This window comes from Tachysurus fulvidraco, chromosome 26 (assembly GCF_022655615.1).
Source record: "Tachysurus fulvidraco isolate hzauxx_2018 chromosome 26, HZAU_PFXX_2.0, whole genome shotgun sequence".
Classification (NCBI taxonomy): Eukaryota; Metazoa; Chordata; class Actinopteri; order Siluriformes; family Bagridae; genus Tachysurus; species Tachysurus fulvidraco.
This window is the reverse complement of record NC_062543.1, coordinates 4766771-4780140: the sequence shown is the minus strand read 5'-3', so window position 1 is coordinate 4780140 and position 13370 is coordinate 4766771.

Sequence of the window (13370 nt, the reverse complement as noted above, 5' to 3'; positions counted from 1 at the left end):
AGACTACATATTAGCCCGTAATTCTAGCCTTTTCAATAAATAATTTAAGTAGCAAATTTGAAAATTATATGTAGTTTAATCACATAATAATAATAATAATAATAATAATAATAATAATAATAATAATAATAATAATAATAATAATAATAATAACACTGCTACCACCTCCGCTAATAATAGCCACAAAAATACACATAACCTATAATAGAAATAACACAATACAGACGAACTCAGTCATAAAGTCATTTAGGAAGACTGTGATTAAGATCATGCAATGCTTGCTAGGTTTTGTAGGCCATTTCAGTTGGAAGTGCTCCAACAGCGCTTGATTAATGACGGTCTACTTAAACTATAAGTTAAGCAACCGATTTTAAAAACTAGCACAATTCAATGTGAGTTGATCATGAGGTTGAACATCAAACAATTTTTGTTGGGGGCCTAGATGTGTTTATGGTTCACTACAACACTGGTTTAAGGGAAGCAGAAACAGGAGAACAGCTTTGGAAGTCATATTACCTTGTAGACAGATTGGTGCGAAATTCCGTGATTTTCCGTGACGCTGCTTTTAATGCGACGTATATCCCAAGCTCACGGAACGCTACTCTGCGAACCCATGGATTTCCTCTCCTTTAGTTCCACAATCTAAGCCGATTGAGTCTTCAAGCGTCGTCCAAAAGATGGTGAGGATGGAGATCACGCGCAGACGTTCACACCGAGGTAGCCGTTTTTTCGCGAGCCTAGTTTAGCCGATACCATCGGCTAAAGAGTACCATCACGTCTGGAGGCCACTTCTGTCACCGCCTTCCTCGTCTCTCTCTCTCTCTCTCTCTCTCTCTCTCTCTCTCTCTCTCTCTCTCTCTCTCTCTCTCTCTCTCTCCAGCACTCTTTCTCTCCGCCTGCTGCTTTCAGCTGGTCAGCAAGTGAGACGTCGTGAAAAAAGGAATCGCCGTGGACACGCTGTGCCGTAATGGTATTGGTCCGCCCCTGGTTTAGCTGTGTTCAGTCTCTCCACCCTCTCTCTCTCTCTCTCTCTCTCTCTCTCTCTCTCTCTCTCTCTCTCTCTCTCTCTCCTCCTCCTCCTCCTCCTCAATCCTCACACAAAAAAATAAATACATTAATTCTGTAAATCGACTTCTATAAGAAAGACAAGAAGGAGCGCAACTAACCCAAAGTATCTTGATAATCATCCACAGCAGCTACAGCCATATATAACAAAAATGTAATTTCTGATACATTCTGGTTCAGCCAAGTCATCCTTAACCTCTATAGTGTGACGTGTGCACCAGAGTACGTGTAACTGAATGGTGTCTCGGATGTTCGATTAAAATTTTATACAGAGAAATATTTTATATATGACTTTATATACCTTTTGTAACGAGACAAGAGTATAGATGTACTTAATAACAATATATAACAGCCAAAAATACGCAAGAGCGCAGTCTAGATAGTTGTACAAAATTATCTATTTTATTATACAAGAACTAGTATTATATATATATGTAGTAGTGTAAATAAACTTATTTTACAGCGTGTATTCCTAGCTATATAATGCAGATGATTTGGCCTTGGCCTTTTATTTTCCCACGAACATCCTAGCATCCTGCAAACAAAATCTTTCATAATAAAGGTTATCACGTCTATCCTAAGTGCACACTATTTGTGTACACAGTGCTTAAGGTGGAATTTAGACAATACGCCGCGAAACCGCTGTAACACTTGTGAGTGTCACTTGCAACGTAAGCATGCAGTATGAAATTCAAGTCCCCACAAACTATAACGTGACATATGAGCACAGGATATGCCAGGAACGTGATGCGTCCAGTGAAACCAATGGACTATTATCCCTTAGGCTACTTTTATTATTTTTTACACCAATTACTACAGCTTGATGTTGACCTTACATTGTTAAACAAAGGTGTCTATGCCATATAAATACAAAATAATATCTCTAAGAGAGAGGGCATTTGAGACGCTTACTGTGTTTTACTGAACACACACACACACACACACACACACACACACACACACACACACACACACACACACACACACACACACACACACACACACACACACACACACACACAAGCAAATCCAACCTGTTGAATGTAAGTTGTTTGGGATGAACACACACACACACACACACGCACATCGTGAAATAAGTTTACTGCTACTATTACTATTTCTACCACCACCATCAATATAAAACAATATTTGGTAGTAGTAGTAGTAGTAATAAAATAATAATAATAATAATAATAATAATAATAATAATAATAATAATAATAATAATAATAATAATAATAATACGTGCAAAAACATTCGGGGACCAAATAGCATCTTATAGCATAAAGTTGGCCTGTACTAAATTCACCAAATGCATGCTAGGGTAATATGAATGTTCTGGTAAATTACTATATTATACTAATATAGTAATATACTATATCCATCTCTCTCTCTCTCTCTCTCTCTCTCTCTCTCTCTCTCTCTCTCTCTCTCTCTCTCTCTCTCACACACACACACACACACACACACACACACACACACACACACACACACACACACACACACACACACACACACACACACACATTTTTGACACTTTTCCACAATCTGACTCAGTTGGATTAAGCGTTAGTGATTAGTCCTTCTCAGGCGTCTAATCTGCAAAATCCAGAGTAACAACCTAACGTCATAACAACAAGAAGTTACAGAACAGCATAATACATTCATGTAAACTCACTAACTTTGATTAGATCCAAATTGTTGATCTCTGTAACGGTCTGTATAAAAGTTACTTTATCAGAATATCAGAATGTTCTTTATAACAAACTATTAATTACTGCTGTAATAGGTTTGACACGTCATTTTGTGACCTTCACTGTATACCGCATGACACTACCGCTTGGCAACATAGTCTATGCGTGTTCTCACTCATATATAGATGTGTTACATTCCAAGCAAACCCTTAGAAAATTTAGAACCCCTAAGGATTCTAGGAACTCTTAACACATCGTAGAAATATGTCCATATATTTCCATAAGTGTATTTCTGTATTTTCTAAGATCAGATCAGCATAGAATTCTGGCTTTTCTATTATCAGTCTAATTTTAATACGCTTCACCTTGTCAAAAATAAAATTACTACTTGACAGATTACCCTGTCACTGTCAATAGGTGCCACGAAAAGTTGAAAACAAACTATACCACAAGCTTTAGTACACTGATTCTATTAGATTCAGTAAGTCGATCAGGAAATAGTTTATTTTGGCATGAATTAAAATTATGAATGAAACATGTTAAAATCGTACATCTTGTTAAATAACAGTCGAAACCACCGTTTAAAACAATTTACAGTTCTCTTATAAATACCAAAGAAAATACATTTTGACTGGCTAAATAATTATAATTTTCTTTATGTTAATGCGTGATTTAAGAAATTAAAGCAGGTCAAACTATTGGGAAATATACATATATTTAATAATTAATATAGCTGCGTATAAATATAGCCTGACATTTAAAATTACCTTAAATACATCTAGATATTTATCAGAAATGAAAGTAAGTGCATTGCTGCAAATGTTTTGTCCAAAAGGTGCACGTTATTGTATTCGTTTTCTAAATATCTATCATATATTCATAATTTCTTTTAATTTATGTTCTCTTCCATAAGCTAGCATCTCCCAATTAAACTTTGCTTTTAAGGCATACTAGGTTTAGTCCACAAATGTTATTTTACTTTAATATCCGGTAAAAGAGACTATTTCAAATAGTATTGTATGTAACTGACATTACAGTGGAGACTAGAAGTAATCGGAGACGCACATTCAGCTTTGTTATCAACACCAAAAGTACAGACTTAAAATCCCAACCTCAATATTTTATATTTCACAAAGATATTTTGACCTTCAGTATATATATATATATATATATATATATATATATATATATATATATATATATATATATATATATATATATATGTATTGTGTGTCTGTGTGTGTGTGTGTGTGTGTGTGTGTGTGTGTGTGTGTGTGTGTGTGTGTGTGTGTGTGTGTGTGGCTGCAGTTCTGAATGTTACTACTATAAGATTATACTATAAGATATAAGACTGTACTGAACGAAATATTCGCCTCTATCCTGTTCTGCAAGTAAAAACATTCTCTCAATACCAAAAAATGCACACGAATCTCAAATTAAAGCCGTTATCCAATGTGGCGAATGAAAATACAAAATCAAATCAAAACAAAATCCACTATACTGCGCAAAAAATGTTAACATTATAAATGATATGCATAATGAAATCTCTAAATGAATTAAACAATCCGTTACGTTTTGCTGAATGTCAGAGCAAGCTAGCAATCGAACAAACAAACAGAAACAAACAAACAAACAGAAACAAACATACAAACAAACAAACAAAATTAGGCTTTCAAAATCATATGCGTACTTTAAGCGAACAAGAACATTAAGCTGCTTCATTTTTTTAAAAATTTTTTTATATATCCCACTATTTGTATTTTGTAGTTATTTTCGCTAAGGTAATGTAGACTTTCATTCATCCATCCATTCATTCATTCGTTCATTTATTCATATCATTTGAAGTAAATGCTATATCCTGATCAGTGTCGCGGTGGATTTACAGTCTATCCCCAAAATACTGGGAACAATTCTGGAATACATAACGCATGGAAAAATCAGTCCGTCTCAGAAACATTGATATATGTCTGAATAATTACTGGAAATTAAAGATGTTGGAATCTAAAATGGTTCATAATAGTTGTTATCTATAGCCCGAATCAGGAAACTATAGCATAATTTCTGTTAGATAGCCATCACATCATAATGGAATTAAGAGTTCACCACAAAACCTGCTCATTTTATGTATTAAAAGGAATTTTTTAATTCATTATTAAATGATTTTTTAGACACGAAAAATCATCCAGTAATAGACATTTATGAATAGTGTGTCCAGATTTAGCTAAAACAAAACAGAAAACGATGTTCACAAAAGTCGCTTTTTCTTAGTTTGAACGAAAGATTTCACTTTTGAATTGAATGCCATGTTTTCAGAAGTCTTAAATAACGGAAAACTATCTTACATTAAATAAACAAATACAAAACAAAGATGTAAAGTAAAATAATTTAAACCTGTGGTTACACTGTTTCAAAAGCAAACAGATGTTGCAGCAAGAGATGTGCCTATAAACACACAGCTACACCACACACACATAGAGTGTATATGTACAAACACTATAACATAATTTGAATGACAGTTTCATAATAGCAAATTCATTTTCTTAAAATACTCAACTCTATTTTGTGTCATATATGTCAGCCATAGGATTCCAGTCCAATTACTCTGAGCATATTAGATTGCTTATACTGAAATACAAATGAAAGTAAATCCCCTGAACTTGGCTCCGAGTCACTTGTGGTATGGACTAAGCTGAATACACATATTTGGAGAAAGAAATAAAAGAAAAAAATGCTTAAAGAGTGAGTCACTTTATTGAATGCCCATGGAAGCATGGTGAAGTGAAAGTTACTACTTCCGATGTACTGACAAGACCAGTATGTGAAGCCTAATCATACTGGTGGGCATAATGAGGAAGCACACATGCTTTGGCAATAAGAGAGGGTTAAGGTGGCAGCTGGTTGTAAGTTGGATGGTGCACATATTAACTTGCTCAGATTAGCCTCCATGAGGAAGAAAGCATCTAACGAAGAAATGAAAAACAGGCCAAATAGACCCACCACAGGTTCAGTTTCTATGAAATCTGTTATGTCTGTTGTGCATAATGTTGACATACTCATTCACATATACATAAACACACACACACACACACACACACACACACACACACACACACACACACACACACACACACACACACACACACACACACACACACACACACACACACATGCATATATGCTTGTGTGTGTCTGTGTGCTCTATGGAGAATTAAGAGTAATCTATATTTTTAGCTTGTTTTGAATCTTCAGTGAAGGGAAGAAATTCATAGCACCTAATAGATCTTATATGCATGAGAGACATGTTCCTAATGTAGAGAGCTACGGGATTTGACTTTTAAGTCAACATCAACACTCAGCGCTCATGTGTTTCGCATATCTGAAAAGATGAGTGCTGATCTGGATATTGTTTATGCTTTTTTCTATCCTAATGAACATGGTTAAATAGACGAGGCATGTATATGAGCATAGAACTGCATGCACATTAAAGCCATATTTGAAGACAATTCTTACACTGGAGCATGTTCTGCATTTGTCATTAGGCTTTCCTTTTTCAAATTCACTAGGCACTGTGGAGCATATTGCCCTTCTTATGTCATTGAACCATTATCTGGAATTTGCTATCTAGAGGTGCCATTTAAAGATAATTGACATAATTGATATCCAGTACACAATCAATATTATTTGTATAGTGGTTATACAACAAAGCAGCTTCACATGAATCAAAATGAACTAAAGCCCTACTGACCAAACACATTTGGTATTGAAGCTCACATTGGAACCTGAAATGGCCACACATGGTCATCCAGTAAGGCCGAATGTCCCCTGTTTGCTTGTTCCACTAAAGGCACAGCTGATAAGGTATCTGGGGTCTTTACTAGAGCACAGTGCTCAGCAGCGTCGTCCCCCATACCTCACGCCTCACTCACAACTCTGCAGCCTGTCTGGGGCCAAGGGCTCTGGGGTTGGTGGGCCTGGGCTGACACATTTCTGCTAACAATCACATCACACGGACCAACATACCGCTTTCCTGGTCCCTTGCTTCCCCCCCTATTCATTTCCACAAGCATCCCACCAATGGCTTCATCAAACCAACACACTCCCTCCCCAACACCCTCACACATATATGCCATGTAAGCATGTACACATACATGTACAAAGTCCATAGGTCATGTAGTCAGTGATTGCTCAAAAATGATAACCATTAAAAAAGACAATATGTTTAGACACATTCTTGAATATTATATATATATATTTGTATTTAAAGGTGGTACATACTGTCTTTGCAGCACTATCATAAAATGTTGTAACAGTGCATTAATTCTGATATTAATAATAGTTCAGAGTTTCAATTAAATTGGAATGATATAAAACATCAGTGAGAGACGATACGCAGCCATCCTGTTGTGTTGTAATGCCCTCCACTGGACACAAGTTGTAACAGGTTCAATTATTATCGCTAAAGTTGCAATGGCAACATATGAGCAACATGTAAACATCTTCACTAAGATAAACACATTACACGAACAGATAGAGCTGCAAGCATGAATTAAATTCTTAAAGAATTAAGCACTTTTTGACCCCACCCTTAGTGGAAAATAAATAATCCCAAAGATTGTTTGCTAACATCAAACCATGCTGCTAAATATTCTGTTTGGTGACTCCAACAATCAATAAATTTAGCATCACAGAACCCTGAGAAACAATGACGTGATTGAAATCTAGTGATGAATGGACAATTTTTTAGATCCTTTAGTTTGTAGCTTTGTAATTCTTTATTTGAAGATGCAAAAAAATAAAAAATAAAAATAAAAATAAACACTGATTTGAAAAAATGTGAAATGATAATTTGTCCAATTTTGCTCTGATTTTAGTGTTAGAGTTTTTGAAGAGTACATACAAATTGCTGTGTAGATAGCTATTGAGATTTTTCAAAGATAACTATTGTAATCAAATATAAGCTAGAGGTTTGGTCAGGGGTGGTCCATATGCGCAATGAGGATCTGTGTGTTGTCCGCCTCACCTACTCTGCTTGCTCTGAACTGTATCACATTACTCTAGATGCGCTTTACTCAATATTTATGGCCTTTCGTTGGTCTAACACCATCAGTTCTGCGGTGGTCTCTGAGGCCAAATCGGTTTTGGTAATTGATTGCAAGCATTTTTAACTTTTATTTTACATACATAGTTGTATATATATAATATTGATATTAGATGGACAGGTGCCAGACTGACCACAGCCCTATATATATATATATATATATATATATATATATATATATATATATATATATATATATATAGGGCTGTGGTCAGTCTGGCACCTGTCCATCAAAGGTGAATACATCCTTTGGGAAGCCATTGCCAGGTAATCAACCTCAAATACCCTACTTCAGTCCATAATTGGTCTCGACTAGAGATATGTGAGGGCATGTCTTTTAAAAAAAATCCTTCTGGTTATATAAATATACAGTAAACAATCTAGTAGCATAATTTAAACCACTCAGTCAATTACATGATGAATGAAATCACACTGTAAGTGCATTGCATTTTAATAAAAGTGGTCTTTGTCCTTGAAGTTTGCACTTCACACAACCCAATTACACAGTCAAATCAGTTGTTTGTCTGTATAGAATGAAGTAGAATGAAGGTGTTACAAATGGAGAAGTGTACTTCAGGACCCCTTGAGCACATCTTTAAAAACTGACAAGAGACTCTCTGAATGCGGAAATGCCCGGTATGTTTGTATTTGTTTAAAATGTGTTAATTGGACACAGCAGCAAGCCTACATGCATCATCCCCCTTTTCCTGGTAAACCAGTGCAATAAAACACGACTTCCATGACCAGATGTCTAAATCTCTGCATTACACACTCCATGAGTGAGTTCCATGATCCACTGGCCAGATTTGTTGACCTATAAGTTCCCTGATCTGCCTGACATCTTTTAGGTTCCTGACTCCAGTGCGATCAGCTCAGTGAACTCTATGGCATCTTGCCCTGCCTCTGTGCATATTTGTGTTTAGAACCACACTTCCAAGTGGTCCTGACACATCTGCATGACAGGTCCAGTCATATCCAAGAGCTTCAGCCTTTGTGAACTCCTGCCTTAATTGTTGTTAAGGGATCTTAACAACAATTGTTGTTTCTGTTTGAAATTGTAACACATATTTAGCTTCTATGTCTATCTTAGTCTACTCTTGTCATATTTTGTATAAACACTGTATGGCCAAAAGTATGTGGACACCCGACCATTACATCCATGGAGTTGGTCCCCTATTAGCTGCCATAACATGCTCCACTCCACTGTGAAAGGTTTTCATTAGATTTTGGAACATGGTTGTTGGGAATTTTCATTCAACCAAAGTACCATTATTTATGTTTGGTCAAAAGACCTAGCATGCAGTCACATTCCAATTCATCCATTAGGTGTTCAGTTGTGTTGAGGTCAGGTATTTCACCTATTTCCACACCAAATTTGCAAAACATGACAATATTGTATGTGTTTGTACACTGGATCATTGCCATACTAAAATAGGTCTGTTTAACTTACTCCCAGTAAAGCAATATCTTAATGTTGTAGAATATATATCCATTTTTAGAAAACTGCATGCATCTAACATTCTTGCAACAGTTGTGTGATCTTGTGTCAGGTGTGTCAGGTCTCCAGATATTTTTGGTCACATTATATATGAGTAAACAGGTTCTGTTTCTTTAATTCATGAACATATCTTTCAATAAGCAGCGTTTAAGTCCATTCATCTTTATAAGAGGACTCATTGAAGATTGAAGCACGTGTTCTCGTGCGTCATCTACTGGTGTAATGATGTAAAAACAATAAACAGTAAAATAAAGCAAAATATTTTTTCTTGGTTTAAATCATTTATATATATATGGTCATAAGCCTAATATCAGCCAGTTACTCATCTGAAAATCTGTTGAATAAAAGCCACATTATACTTGCACTCATACAGAGAATCAGTGAAGCTGCACTAGTACTTGTGTGATGTTGCTAAAATATAGTGTAATGCTACAAAATACCAGCATGTGCCTCCAGACTTCATTCACGTACTGGGAACCAAATGCTATGTAATGTACAAGCTCTGTGTTGCGGCTGCAGTAATACAAGAAAAATCAATGTTAGGAATCCCAGTCCTCGTTAAATAATCAAATGTCTCCATCATGTGGTATTACAGGGTATTACAATATATTTTCAAACAGCCTGCATCCCAGTTTACTTTTGTTAACTGGTGCATCACATAGAAGTTCACAAGTCCAAGTCAAGTTTGAATTTGCATTTAAAACACTAACTACAGCATAACCGGCTAAGCTATATAGTATATAGTGTGTTTTTGTGTATTGCTTTTTGTTTAATGTCTTGTATTTTTTTGTACTGCAGGTCAGGGCGTGGATGGTACGTTCAACTGATCGCGACTGTCCTGCATGGTGCTGTTCCTGAACCAGGAAGTGATGTTACCCATCAGGATGTTCTCAATGGTGCAGGTGGAGGGGGTAGTTTGAAGTCCCTTAAGCATCTCAGGTGGTACAGACGCTGTCGCTCCTTCTTCACCAGGATGTTGATGTGACAGGACCAAGACAGGTCCTGTGTGATGTGGACACCTAGGTACCGGAAACTGTCCACTCTCTCCACTGGGTTCTCGTTGATGTTTAGCGGTTGGTATGACGACGCCTGCTTTTTGCTGAAGTCCGCTATGTACGTTGCTCTGGATAAGGGCATCTGCCAAATGCTGTAAAAAAACAACAACAACAACACTATCTTAGTCTTACTGACCTTACTAACTCCTTAGTCTTACTGACGTTCAGGAGAAGATTGTTCTCCTGGCACCATCTCGCCAGGTTTTTAGTCTCCTGTAGGTAGGCCATCTCCTCGTTGTTGGAGATCAGGCCCACCACAACAATGTCATCAGCAAACTTGACAATGGTGGTGGTCTTTTGTCCCGCACTGTCTTTTGGTCTTGTCCTGCACTCTTTGCACCAGGTTGCACAGATGCACTTTATGTGTCTAGGACTAACTTACTTATTCCATAACTCTGTCTTTGTTTTATGTAGCACCACGGTCCTGGAGAAACGTCGTCTCAGTTCACTTTGTACTTCAACAGCTATATATGGTTGAAATGACAATAAAATCTTCTTGACTTGATTTGTATTCAAACAGAATGAAGCAAACACTTCCCCACTGAGACCCTGTTTTCTCTACTGACCTGGACATCTCTGGGATTTCTTGCTATTTTTACATAGATTTGTTTTGGTCTTAGGATCACTAAATATGCTTTTGAAACTTTTAAAATATGATTTTGGCTAGTCCTGGTTTTGGACTTGAAAATGGTGGTCTTGCCCTAAACTGTCATTTTATATTTATGTATAATCACACATGCAGGTCGACACAAGAGGTTTATAAAAAAGAGCAAGCATCAGACAGACAAAAGGAATTCAAACACTCAAAAGGATGTGTATCGAATAAACAGGAATATATATACTACAATAACTAGAATAATTACAGGTGTGACCGCAGCCCAGCTCAAACTTTACCAGAAACAACTGAGTTCTTTTATTATTGCGAACATAAAGACAAAACACAAAAGCATGTATTTAGTGCTTCGAGGAGCACTAAACAAATCCAGGTTAACAATCTCTAAATGGGCAAAAATAATCTAAAAAACAAAATTAGACAACACATAGTTCTCAACCAATCAGTACCTTCAAGAATTCAGTAACCACCCACACAAACCTAAACAAAGGCAGGAAGTTTGATTGTCAGGCTTATAAATAAGGTTTTCATGATGATGTAGCACATTTGAATGAAGCCCAGGACTCGTCCAAGGACTCGTGCAATAACACAATAACACCCTAACTAGGTGCAATAATACTCTACATACTACACCACTACTGTATTATTACTCTGCTATATATAAAGTTGCAGTGCTGTTTTTCATTGCTGAAAATTGTTTGAACAGTTTTTCATTGTTTTAAAAAATGACAAATTTAAAGACCTATTTTATTCTATTCTATTCTACTTTATTTATACTTCTATGTTCTAAACACAGAAAACAAGGACAGGATTACATGTGTAGGTCATCCGCATGGACTGGATTTCCTAGAACCAGGAACCGACTACTCAAACACAAAAAATTCACTTCACATTTAATAAAATACAATTTAAACACCCTTTTTTCAATTTAAACAAACTATCTCAAATGTTCTGTCGTATTACATATTTTTTTGTTATTTTATAACATATTTTCACCACCATACCAAAATAAAAAAATATCAGAATGACTAATTATACTTCATGGACCCAACAGGGTTGATAACCATGGTCATAAGAAGCTGACCAAGTTATAGGCCAAGTTTAAAGTAGTTGTTCATGAACTGATTTCCCTGTGAATTGAAATCAACCCGTATAAAGATTTAACCATTTTTATTAACAATTTTAAACAAGTCATAACCAGGACATAATTTATATTGATGACTCCTTTACACATAGTGAATATTGCTAAGCTAAGACATATAATGCAGGATACAGAAAAGCTAGCTCATGCTTTTGTTACCTTTGAGAATTTGTCTTTTCTTTATATGACTGTATCGTATAATTAATATAATCCTAGTATCCGGTGTCGCCCAGAAGAGGGTGGGCTCTCTTTTGAGACTGATTCCTTTCAAGTTTTTCTCCTCTTGTCATTTCAGGGAGTTTTTCATTTCTACACTGTCGCCTCCGGCAAAGTCATTATGTATCTGAATCTACATCTGGATTTCTGTAAAGCTGCTTGTTACAATGTCTATTGTTAAAATCATTTTATAAATTGAATCAAGATGAATCAGGGAATATAACCAACATGGTATATAGGTCAAATGTTGCTAAAAATTAGCTTTTATAGTTTGACAGTGCAATGGAATAAGGAATCTTATTATTACACTATAATACTGTAGATTTGTATGAAAGGATCAAAATAAGAAGTTTATTATCAGATGTTGTGCAAATGTTCATGGGTAGCTGTAAAAAGTATAAGAAGTTACTTAGAGCCCCCAGACAACTAGCGGTCAAAGTACATATGCAGGCTGAAATATACCATGCCATCATTATACAAACAATCGAAAAAACAACAACATTCTTTCAGAGACCAACAATTCAACTTCAAAAATTAAGGAGTGCTAGCGGTTACCATTATGAATACACTGGCGATATCCATGAATTAGCAGCTAAATACAAGCCTTTATCTTATTCCATTCTTCCCACGTGTGCTAACAGCACATTGCATACGTTTTACCTCACTATAAAATACAGAGGTATTTACAATGGGTTGAGTGGATTAGGTCCATTTTGGGTCATTTGTCTTATTTCATACTATGTTAACCCAACTTTGGTGTAGTAAACTTTTGAAAAATAAAACCTAGCCTGGACCAGTAAAGTGGTTTTAGCTAGTCACCCAGACAGGTGGTTTTAATTTGTCAAGCTACCTCTAGATATTCAGGTTTAATGGTTTACAGCAGGGGTGTCAAACTCAAATTCACAGTGGGCCAAAATATAAAACTGAGATAAAGTCACGGGCCAAACTGAATATTTATTGAAAAATTAACTGCAACTGATATGTAATGTT